The sequence below is a fragment of the Schistocerca gregaria genome, chromosome 2, assembly GCF_023897955.1.
Source record: "Schistocerca gregaria isolate iqSchGreg1 chromosome 2, iqSchGreg1.2, whole genome shotgun sequence".
In the NCBI taxonomy this organism is placed as follows: Eukaryota; Metazoa; Arthropoda; class Insecta; order Orthoptera; family Acrididae; genus Schistocerca; species Schistocerca gregaria.
The window spans coordinates 300,620,355-300,630,459 of record NC_064921.1 but is presented as its reverse complement, the minus strand read 5'-3'; positions in this window follow the sequence as shown (position 1 = coordinate 300,630,459).

Here is a 10,105-nt window from a genome sequence, read left to right as displayed (position 1 = left end):
GTTGGGGAGAGTGGCTATAGAGGTCTAGCAGGTGGAGCCCTACCAGGTTCAATCTTGGACATGGGTGGGCACTTTTCCTCATTTCAGTCCACCCAGGACTACCTCAGGTCCATTCAGCCTGTTATCAAATGAGTACCAAGTCTCTTTCCCAGGGGTAAAAGACAGCCAGGATGATGGGCCCCCCATCCTCTTAGTGCTGTGGTGAAGAAAGGCTGCACTGTCTGCAATGAGGCCAACAACCTGGCCACACACTTGTTGAGTAGTAATCTCTGCAGCAGTTTGTTGCAGAAGCTTAAAAGAGACAATGGCCTATAGGTGCATGGCTTGTTTGGTTTTAATTTAGCAATTACGTTTTTAGTTTTAAAAGCTTTTGGTAAGAGCCTTGTTGATAGACTGTTTGAATAAAGTTTGGCAAGCCACTTTCACGTGGTTTTGTAACATCGGACAGGAAACTCAGAGTATATTCTCTCACAGTGGGGTGCTTTGCCTGTTTTGATGTCTGTCAGAGCAGTTGATAGTTTTTTTTCTGCTAAAAGCACCCAAAAACTCTGTGTTAAGTGGTGCTTCTTTACATAGTCTGCTACATTTCTGTTTAATTTGATGTGTGTGGTGTTGGTTTCAGGGTGCTTTAGAGAGAGAAATAATTCTTAGGCTATGTGGTCTGGAGTGATTAATAGATCTTTGCACTTGGGTGGACTGCTCCCTCCAAGCTTTATCAATAGGCTCCCTGTTTGACTCTTGGAAATTCAATTTCTTCTTGTTGTCTCAGCCTATCTTTCTCTGTGTGCATCATCTATTTTTTCCAGAAGGTCCTCAATAATATCAAGGCAACTGCTTTCTACGGGCATTATAGAGCTTTTTATTTCATTATTCCATTTGGAATATATTCCTTTCAGATGTCTCTTGCAATCCACATTTTAGCTGTTGCAAAGGATGGCACTAACAAATCTGCCATATCATTCACTGCAACTGGAATGTATCTTACACCCCTATCGAGGTCTTGGAGAAAAGAGAACCATTTGTACGATTATCAAGAGCTCAGATGGAAACCCAGTTCTAAGCAAAGAAGGGAAAGCAGAAAGGTGGAAGGAGTACATAGAGGGTCTATACAAGAGCAATGTACTTGAGGACAATATTATGGAAATGGAAGAGGATGTAGATGAAGATGAATTGGGAGATATGATACTGCATGAAGAGTTTGACATGGCACTGAAAGACCTGAGTCAAAATAAGGCCCTGGGAATAGATAACATTCCATTAGAACTACTGACAGCCTTGGGAGAGTCAGTCCTGACAAAACTCTACCATCTGGTGAGCAAGACATATGAGACAGGCGAAATACCCTCAGACTTCAAGAAGAATATAATAATTCCAATCCCAAAGAAAGCAGGTGTTGACAGATGTGAAAATTACTGAACTATCAGTTTAATAAGTCATGGCTGCAAAATATCAACACAAATTTTTTACAGATGAATGGAAAAACTCGGGGAAGATCAGTTTGGATTCTGTAGAAATATTGGAACACGTGAGGCAATACTGAACCTACCACTTATATTAGAAGCTACATTAAGCAAAGGCAAACCTATGTTTCTATCATTTGTAGACTTAGAGAAAGCTTTTGACAATGTTGACTGGAATACTCTATTTCAAATTCTGAAGGTGGCAGGGGTAAAATACAGGGAGCGAAAGCCTATTTACAATTTATACAGAAACCAGATGGCAGTTGTAAGAGTCGAGGGGCATGAAAGGGAAGCAGTGGTTGGGAAGGGAGTGAGACAGGGTTGTAGCCTCTCCCTGATGTTATTCAATCTGTATATTGAGCAAGCAGTAAAGGAAACAAAAGAAAAATTTGGAGTAGGTATTAAAATCCATGGAGAAGAAATAAAAACTTTGAGGTTCGCTGATGACATTGTAATTCTATCAGAGACGGCAAAGGACTTGGAAGAGCAGTTGAATGAAATGGACAGTGTCTTGAAAGGAGGATATAAGATGAACATCAACAAAAGAAAAACGAGGATAATGGAATGTAGTCAAATTAAATCGGGTGATGCTGAGGGAATTAGATTAGGAAATGAGACACTTAAAGTAGTAAAGGAGTTTTGCTATTTGGGGAGCAAAATAACTGATGATGGTCGAAGCCGAGAGGATGTAAAATGTAGACTGGCAATGGCAAGGAAAGCGTTTCTGAAGAAGAGAAATTTGTTAACATCAAGTATAGATTTAAGTGTCAGGAAGTCGTTTCTGAAAGTATTTGTATGGAGTGTAGCCATGTATGGAAGTGAAACATGGCCGATAAATAGTTTGGACAAGGAGAGAATAGAAGCTTTCAAAATGTGGTGCTACAGAAGAATGCTGAAGATTAGATGGGTAGATCACATAACTAATGAGGAGGTATTGAATAGAATTGGCGAGAAGAGGGGATTGTGGCACAACTTGACAAAAAGAAGGGACCGGTTAGTAGGACATGTTCTGACGCATCAAGGGATCACAAATTTAGCATTGGAGGGCAGCGTGGAGGGTAAAAATCATAGAGGGAGACCAATAGATGAATACACTAAGCAGATTCAGAAGGATGTAGGTTGCAGTAAGTACTGGGAGATGAAGAAGCTTGCACAGAATAGGGTAGCATGGAGAGCTGCATCAAACCAGTCTCAGGAGTGAAGACCACAACAACAACTATAACAACATCGAGGTCTTGTGAGAAGATATTTCAGTTTTCTTTCCAGCAATCTCAAATGGCCTCTCTATGGGCTTTATTGCCGACATTTGTATTCCTTCTCTGTACAGAATGGTGCCATGTTGAGTACACGGGAAGTCTCTGAGCACTTTTCTAGTCATGTGGAGAGGTTGAGTTACACTATTTTAAGTACAAAGCACAGGTCGGGATGTACTCCCCATTTCACACAGCTAATCTAAATGTGCCCCTGTCTTTGGCATCAAATATATATATATATTAGATTTTTCTCTTCATTCCACTTTACAACTTTATCTCCATTTTGATAATTGCTGTTGCATTTCCACATGATGGCTATTAAAATTAAAAAAAATGTAGATTTTATGAGGGTTAAATGTTGGTAGGAATTCTTTGGTTGGATAACAGCCCAGTAGTGAAGACCAAAAAAGGTTGAATATGGGAAATAAGTGATATTATAGCAAATTTTTGCATGGTGGTGGGAGGGATTACCATGAACAACATACTAAAAATCCTTATTGGTTGGGATAGAGTGTGGGGGCATTTGAAGTCACTTTTGTTCAGTTTCCTTGAATAATTAAAAAACCACAGCCTCTAGTGAAAATGAATCGCAGTAAATAATTGAAGTACATTAAATTTCCAACAAAAAGGTCCTTTTCATTTTTTTCTCTAGGACAGATAGTTTGTGTGTAGAGAGTGAGAGAATATAAAACTATCACATGAAGCACATGTACTGTACCTTGGGTGGTTTTTACAGGCCAATTTGAGATACTTACCTGGCTTGATAGATCACATGTGTATAAAACTGTTGTCTCAACTTCCTCTACTCCATTGTGGTACTTTGTAAACAATTATCATTTACACCTTGTATACAATAAATCCATAGATAAGATGAAATGTGACTCCTAGAACTTCAAATCCCAATAGTGTCACCCCTCAACTTCACTATGGTAACACCATCTTCATGCATCTCTTGATGGTAACTATGTCTAGAAGGATTTTTATGTGTTTTGATCGACTAAGTTCTTCGATACTGAGCTGACAAATACGGAGACAGGGACCGATATTTCTAAGAAGTACCATTCCGTTGCTCTAATGTATCCATGCAAATAATTGCCAGGAGACTCTGGTGCAATGATCTGGCTGCCAGTAACCACTCTGGCTCATTTAGCATCACACTGGGTGCACCATGTGGAGGCAAGCTAGATTTACATTGTGCTGCAAGGATTTACCATGGGCAACTACAGAAATATAAGTCAACTCAGACAGAGCCCCACATACTCTCGAGCAAGTCATATTCCACATGGCACTACTCGCTAATACCTGTTTTACCTCAGCAGACATTTACCATATTGGCATGAAGCTTACCTGGAGATTGAGATTTTTGTTCTGTTTTATAACATTGTACCATCTTTGTGATCCAAGCAGTTAGACCAGCAACTGTTCTGTCATTGTGTGCAACAGTAGCTGCTGAGGCATGCCCAAAGCTTAGCGTGATACAGGATTGGCAGAACTTACAAGACCCCAAACCTGAACTTGACTGATGTTTCCAAGACATTTACGCATGGATTTTCAGTTAGTGTAAATTATGGGTCAATGGTTTGCAAGCAATGCTGGCACCTGTTTGTGTCCTACATGCTGTCTTTCAGATTGAGATCAGTTGAATTTGGTGGCAAAGACATCAACATGGGTTCATATCACATTCCTCAAACCACTGAAGCACATTTCTGGTCTTGTGACGTGGACAGATATCCTGCTGGAAGATGGCATCATTATCTGAGAAGACATCAAGCATGAAGTGATGATACAGGTGGTCCATAATAATGTTCACACAGTCCACAACTGTCATACAGCATTCAACTACTGTCACAGGTCCCATGGATGCCCAGGTGAATGCCCCCATAGCATAATGATGTCTCTAGTGGCCTGTCTCTGCTGCAGTGCATGTTTCGAGTAGATGTTCGAACAGATGACATCATATCGAGACTCAACTTCGTGTAACAAGAAACATAATTTATGCCACCATGTGACACATTTCCACTGATCTATGGTGAAATCTTGATGGCCTTGTTCTTAATGCAAATATACTTGACAATGTTGTTGGGTCAACATGGAAACACACAGGGGTCATCTGCTGTGTAGTCTGGTGATCAGAAATGTGCACTTGAATGCTGTGCTCCAAGGCAGTTGCATCTACACCAGCATTGTACTCTGTTGTCAGATCTGCCACAGATCACTGCCTGTCCTGTTTCAGAGAGCAGGCCACATTCTTTGATGAGGCATGGACATCGAACACTGTGTCTCCTACTTGTCATTTCACTGTTTTTCAGTCACTTCCCATAGATGCTCACAACAGTAACATGCAAACATCTAATCAGTTTCCCCATTTCTGAGATACTCGTTCACAGGTGACGGGCCAAATATTCTGCCGTTTGTTCATGTGGCTTATTCGAGTGAGTTACTCCATTTCTGGCTTTTATCATCACTAAAATGATTCCTTATATACTTTTCTTACCATGCCACATGTCCATGTCCCCCCCCCCCCCCCCCCCCAAAGTTGTTAAGCACTCGGTCTTCATACACGTCAGTTGGAAATCTCATTCCACTAGCTACCAAGTGTATGTGACACAAGTTTTTTTTTTTGTTTCAAATATTAGTTTGTATTCTTGGTGTGTAGCATGAAGGTACCGCATTATAAATTCATAAATATTTTAGTAAATCTTGTGGGCACATATGCTGGTAATCCTCCATCTCAGCAGTCAGTTTTAATGTTATTGTGCATTGGGTACCAATTAGTTTGTGTTTGCACAGTATTTTTGCATTTCTCCTTGTTATTCCTCACAACTCGAATATTAATCAGTGATGCATTATGTAGTTTGTAATGTTTCCAATGTCCATGTCTCTAATTACTTGGTAGAACATTTCCTGTGTACAGCACCTGTTGATTAATTTTACTTCTGTTTTAGCAATATTTATGTTGTTTATAGCATACATAACTAACTTATCTTACAGAGAAGGAGATTTACTCAAGTTGCATTGTTAATTTTACTTGAAATGAAGCCTTCAGTCATACGTTCACTGAATCATAATAATATAGAATTGGAGGAATTATCATTATTTTACTTATTTTTCTGTAAAGTTGACACTCTTGGCACCTGTATTACAATCTAGATCACTTTTGAAATCTTGATATTCATTACAAGTTAAATACAGTACATACTTTTCTAAATAGAGCCCTCTCTGACCATCATTTCCATGAACATAGTGACTGCCGCAACACTGCCAATGGTGCTGTAGAGCTACCTGCTGTGGCCATCAGTAGCCATGGCAGTTAACAAGTTAAGGTGTGTCGGTACATCCTTGTAAATGTTTTATCACCACCATTGTATTTTCAGCCTGAAGAAAAGGTAAAAAAGCTGATTATTATGTGGCATTGTTTTTAATACAGTCACTGTGTAATCTTGAACTACAATCACTAGAGTAGTCCTTTCTTCCTGTGTCTTTCATGAAATTAAAATGAGACTGAAAATCTCTGAATGTTCTTTAAATTGTGCCCTACTGCTTTGATATGTTATACGAAACACATTTTTTGTACCACCCAAAGCAGCTGTTAAATAACGGTTAATTCTGCTGTGACAAGTTTGGACATAGTGCCATTATCTGGCTGCATTTACACATCAAAGTGATATAAAACACATGTCCACAATTACAATTTACTTCAAGTATAGAGAGTGTGAATGATAACTGTTTACAATGTACAATAGACGTGAACAGGAATTGAAGTGGACAATTTAATATAGGGTAACTGCAGTCTATCAGGCCGGGAAATAACCTCCAATTGGTCTGCAAAAGCCATCTAAACTATAGTGCGTGCGGCACACAAGATTTTCAATACTCTGTTGCTCTCTCAAGCCCCTGGCTTAGTCAGCTATTACACTAAAGTTAAATTTAAACTTTCCTAGCATCTACAATTTGCTCTAATTCTACAAGCAAAGTAAGTCTTCTAGTAAGAAGGGCAGATAAACAGAATGACTTAATTGTTAATTTTATACTGTCAAAAGTCATGATCTTTTGAGGCAAAATTTACACAAATGTCAATTTTACAGTGTGTTAGTGCAAGGCCAGGGATTTTTAAAATATTTAAGGTCAATTTTAGCCAAAATCTCATGTGGCTTGCATGCCCTGTAGCTTAGATGGCTTTTGTACACCAATTTGAGGCTGTTTTATGGCTCAATAGACCGCAGGTGTGAAGTGATGTCGCCACTAGGCCTGCGACCATGATATAAGCTTGAGGAGACTTATGCCACTGCTGAACACATTACAGAATAACTGGTCACTTGCTGTTCAAAAATTCTCATTTATTGACATGTTTTGGGCACAGTCCACCATCAGAGCATCATCATCATTTAAGACTGATTATGCCATTCAGCATTCAGTCTGGAGCATAGTCCCCCTTATAAAATTGCTCCACGATCCCCTATTCATTGCTAACACCGGTGCCTCTTCTCATGTTACGCCTATCAGAATATCTGCCAAGCAAAAATGCAAACCTATAAATCCAACATAAATGAAGAAAGTCATTTACAGTAAATTTACAAAAGGTGTAATAAAGAACGTTGACCACAACAATAACAACAACAACAACGAATGCTCAAAGAGAGAACATACCAAGAAGAGAAGTCTTCATACACAGTATATAGTTGCATCTATCTGCCATCAGCATCAGAACTCAACTGGTAGATGCCATTGGGTCACGTGAATGCATAAGAACAGTGGCACTATAGTGTGCCCGTAGAAATAATTGAACAACTCTTGTTATTGTACTGTCAGTTGGTTGCCACGCTGACAACTCTTCCCTGCAGATCTTACTATCCCTACAAAGGGCAAGATATTGTATTACTGTGCCTTGTTGCCTAATATTGTGGATAAAATTTATACTGTGTCTTGTAGTTGTTAAGTATAACTAGGATCTCAGTTACTAAACTATTCATTTTCTGTATTTGTTTGTTTTAACTTGAAAAAACTAAATATTTCAAAAATGATGCATCACATGAAAAAACAATCTAGGTGAAAAGTTAATATTAATAAAGCAGACATATGTCTGTGCTACATCTAGACACTTCCTGACTATCCCTCCTATACTGGCAGGGTTAGATTTGGATGCTTGATATCAGAGTCCCTTGCCTCTCACCCTTCGGGTGCTTGATTTTTGGTGAGTATCCATGACAAGCGTGTCTGTCACTATCACTTCAAGCACTATCATGCCATGGACATTTTAACTTATTACAATGGTTGTGGTTTATACTCTGCCAGTAGCCATCTTGCAGCCAGCGCAAGAGTTATGGAGGCTGGATGGAAATGCATACTGACATCAACCACCACGATAGCAGAGTTTGAGGGCAGCCACAGAAATCAAGCATTCCAATGGTTTGGTATCTTACCACAATCAACCCAGAAGGGAACAGAAAACTACATTACCATACAAATAGCTTATTTGCCAGAGTTTTCAATGTCTATTTTATTTTCATTATTAAGCAGTCCACTTACTTATGTGGTCACATGTAGGGTCACTGTATTAACTCATTCCTGCTGCCTGGCAGCACTTCCTGCCAACTAAGTTTCGTAAAGCCGTTAATTGAATCTTGTGTGATATTTATGCACTACTGTGTATACTTTTGCTTTTATGTTTTTAGGTAATATTTGCATCTTTTTTCTATCACACACTTTTTGGTTTCAATATTTGATTGTTCCAGTTATTTCTGTGGCACAATATAGCACCTCTGTTCTGATGTACTCGTGCCACCTGGTGACATTTTGTAATCAGTTTAGTTCTGATGCTGACAACGGATACAAGTGACTCCATACTCTGCATTTAACTTCTCTTTCTAGTGTGTTTTCTTTGCGAGCACTCTCTGTTGTGTCTTTTCAAATTTACTCTAAGTGGTTTTTGTAATTTATGCTGAGATTTATTGCTTTGTATTTTTCCTTGGCAGATCTTCTGATGGTGGACTGTGCCCAAAACTTATCAATAAATGAGAATTTTTGAACAGCAAATGACCAGTTATTCTAGTGACTTATTCAGTAGTGGCATAAACCACCTCAACTATACCGATCTGTTCATCTTTAATTCACCTACATCACTGTGGTATGCTTATACAGTTATCATTTACATCTTGTATACCCAACACTGTGGAAGAAAATGGGCACACAGCTCTAGATTGGGTGCAAAACAAGTGAACATGTAACCCTATCAAGCAATGGTAAATGAGTTTCATGTTCCTTGAGTATGTAATATTGTGTTCTGTATAAGAGTAGTTCCCTCAGTCACTACCAGCCATGAAGTGGTGCCATGGTTTCCCATGACATAAAGAAGCCATTCATCAACTGTTCATGCTTCCTGGTCATGGAACACTGCAAATGCAGCAGTTTGTGCTGTGGTATTAATCACAGTCAACAGCCGGGATGATAATTCTGTAGTCCAGCTACTGCTTTTGTCTGACCAATTGTGCAGGATGACAAGAGTGTTACAGGAATCATTTTATTCAAGTTCCCTTGCAGTCTAACATCTGACCACTGTCACAGCCAAGTGCCCCACAAACCTGAATATTGCATGATTTGACCAGCCTGCCAAATGGAGACTCAAAATAAGAGGCTCCCTTTCAAACTGTGACATGCTGATAATTCTGTCTCACATGTGTATGCAGCACACTTGTGCCCTTTACAATGATTGCTCAACTTAACACTGTTTCCACCCCTCATACACCCTGCCAGGCCTGATAACAACACTAAAGATGAACAAAATTAACGTTCTCTGGTGGCCATTCTTCTTGTCACAGAGAACTGCAGCTCTAATTATTTACATACCCATCAATCGTGTGTACGTGCACGAAGTTATATTGATATCCAACAATAGCATCAGGGTACCACTTTTGTTTTGTCAGGCAGTACTTATATTTGAAGTACATTGTAATAATGGCCACAATGGTCCATTGTTTACACCAGTTTAGCTGTAAAGACCTTCATGTGAAAATACCATCTAAAAACTAGTCTCAGCAAAGTCAAGAACTATTTAATAGCAGCTTTTTTTGGTGATATAAAAAGTAACTTTCATATAAAGTTCTGTATGTTCATAGATTGATTAACTGCTACATATTTCTCTGGAGCACAGATTTGTCATCTGGCTAGTTTCTTAAACATTGGTTATTCTTAAATATTTGCTTTCTTATGTTGAGCAACAATAATATCCAGCTGGGAGTGAGGGCACTTTGGCTGACTTATCATGGGTGAGTGTGTAATCAGGTTTGATAGTTTATGCTTCACTGAACTGAAAGCATTGACAGTGTGATGTGTTTTCCTTAGTTGCAACTGTACTTGTTTACTGTAATGTCAACAGGTGTTTCCAATGATGGCCAG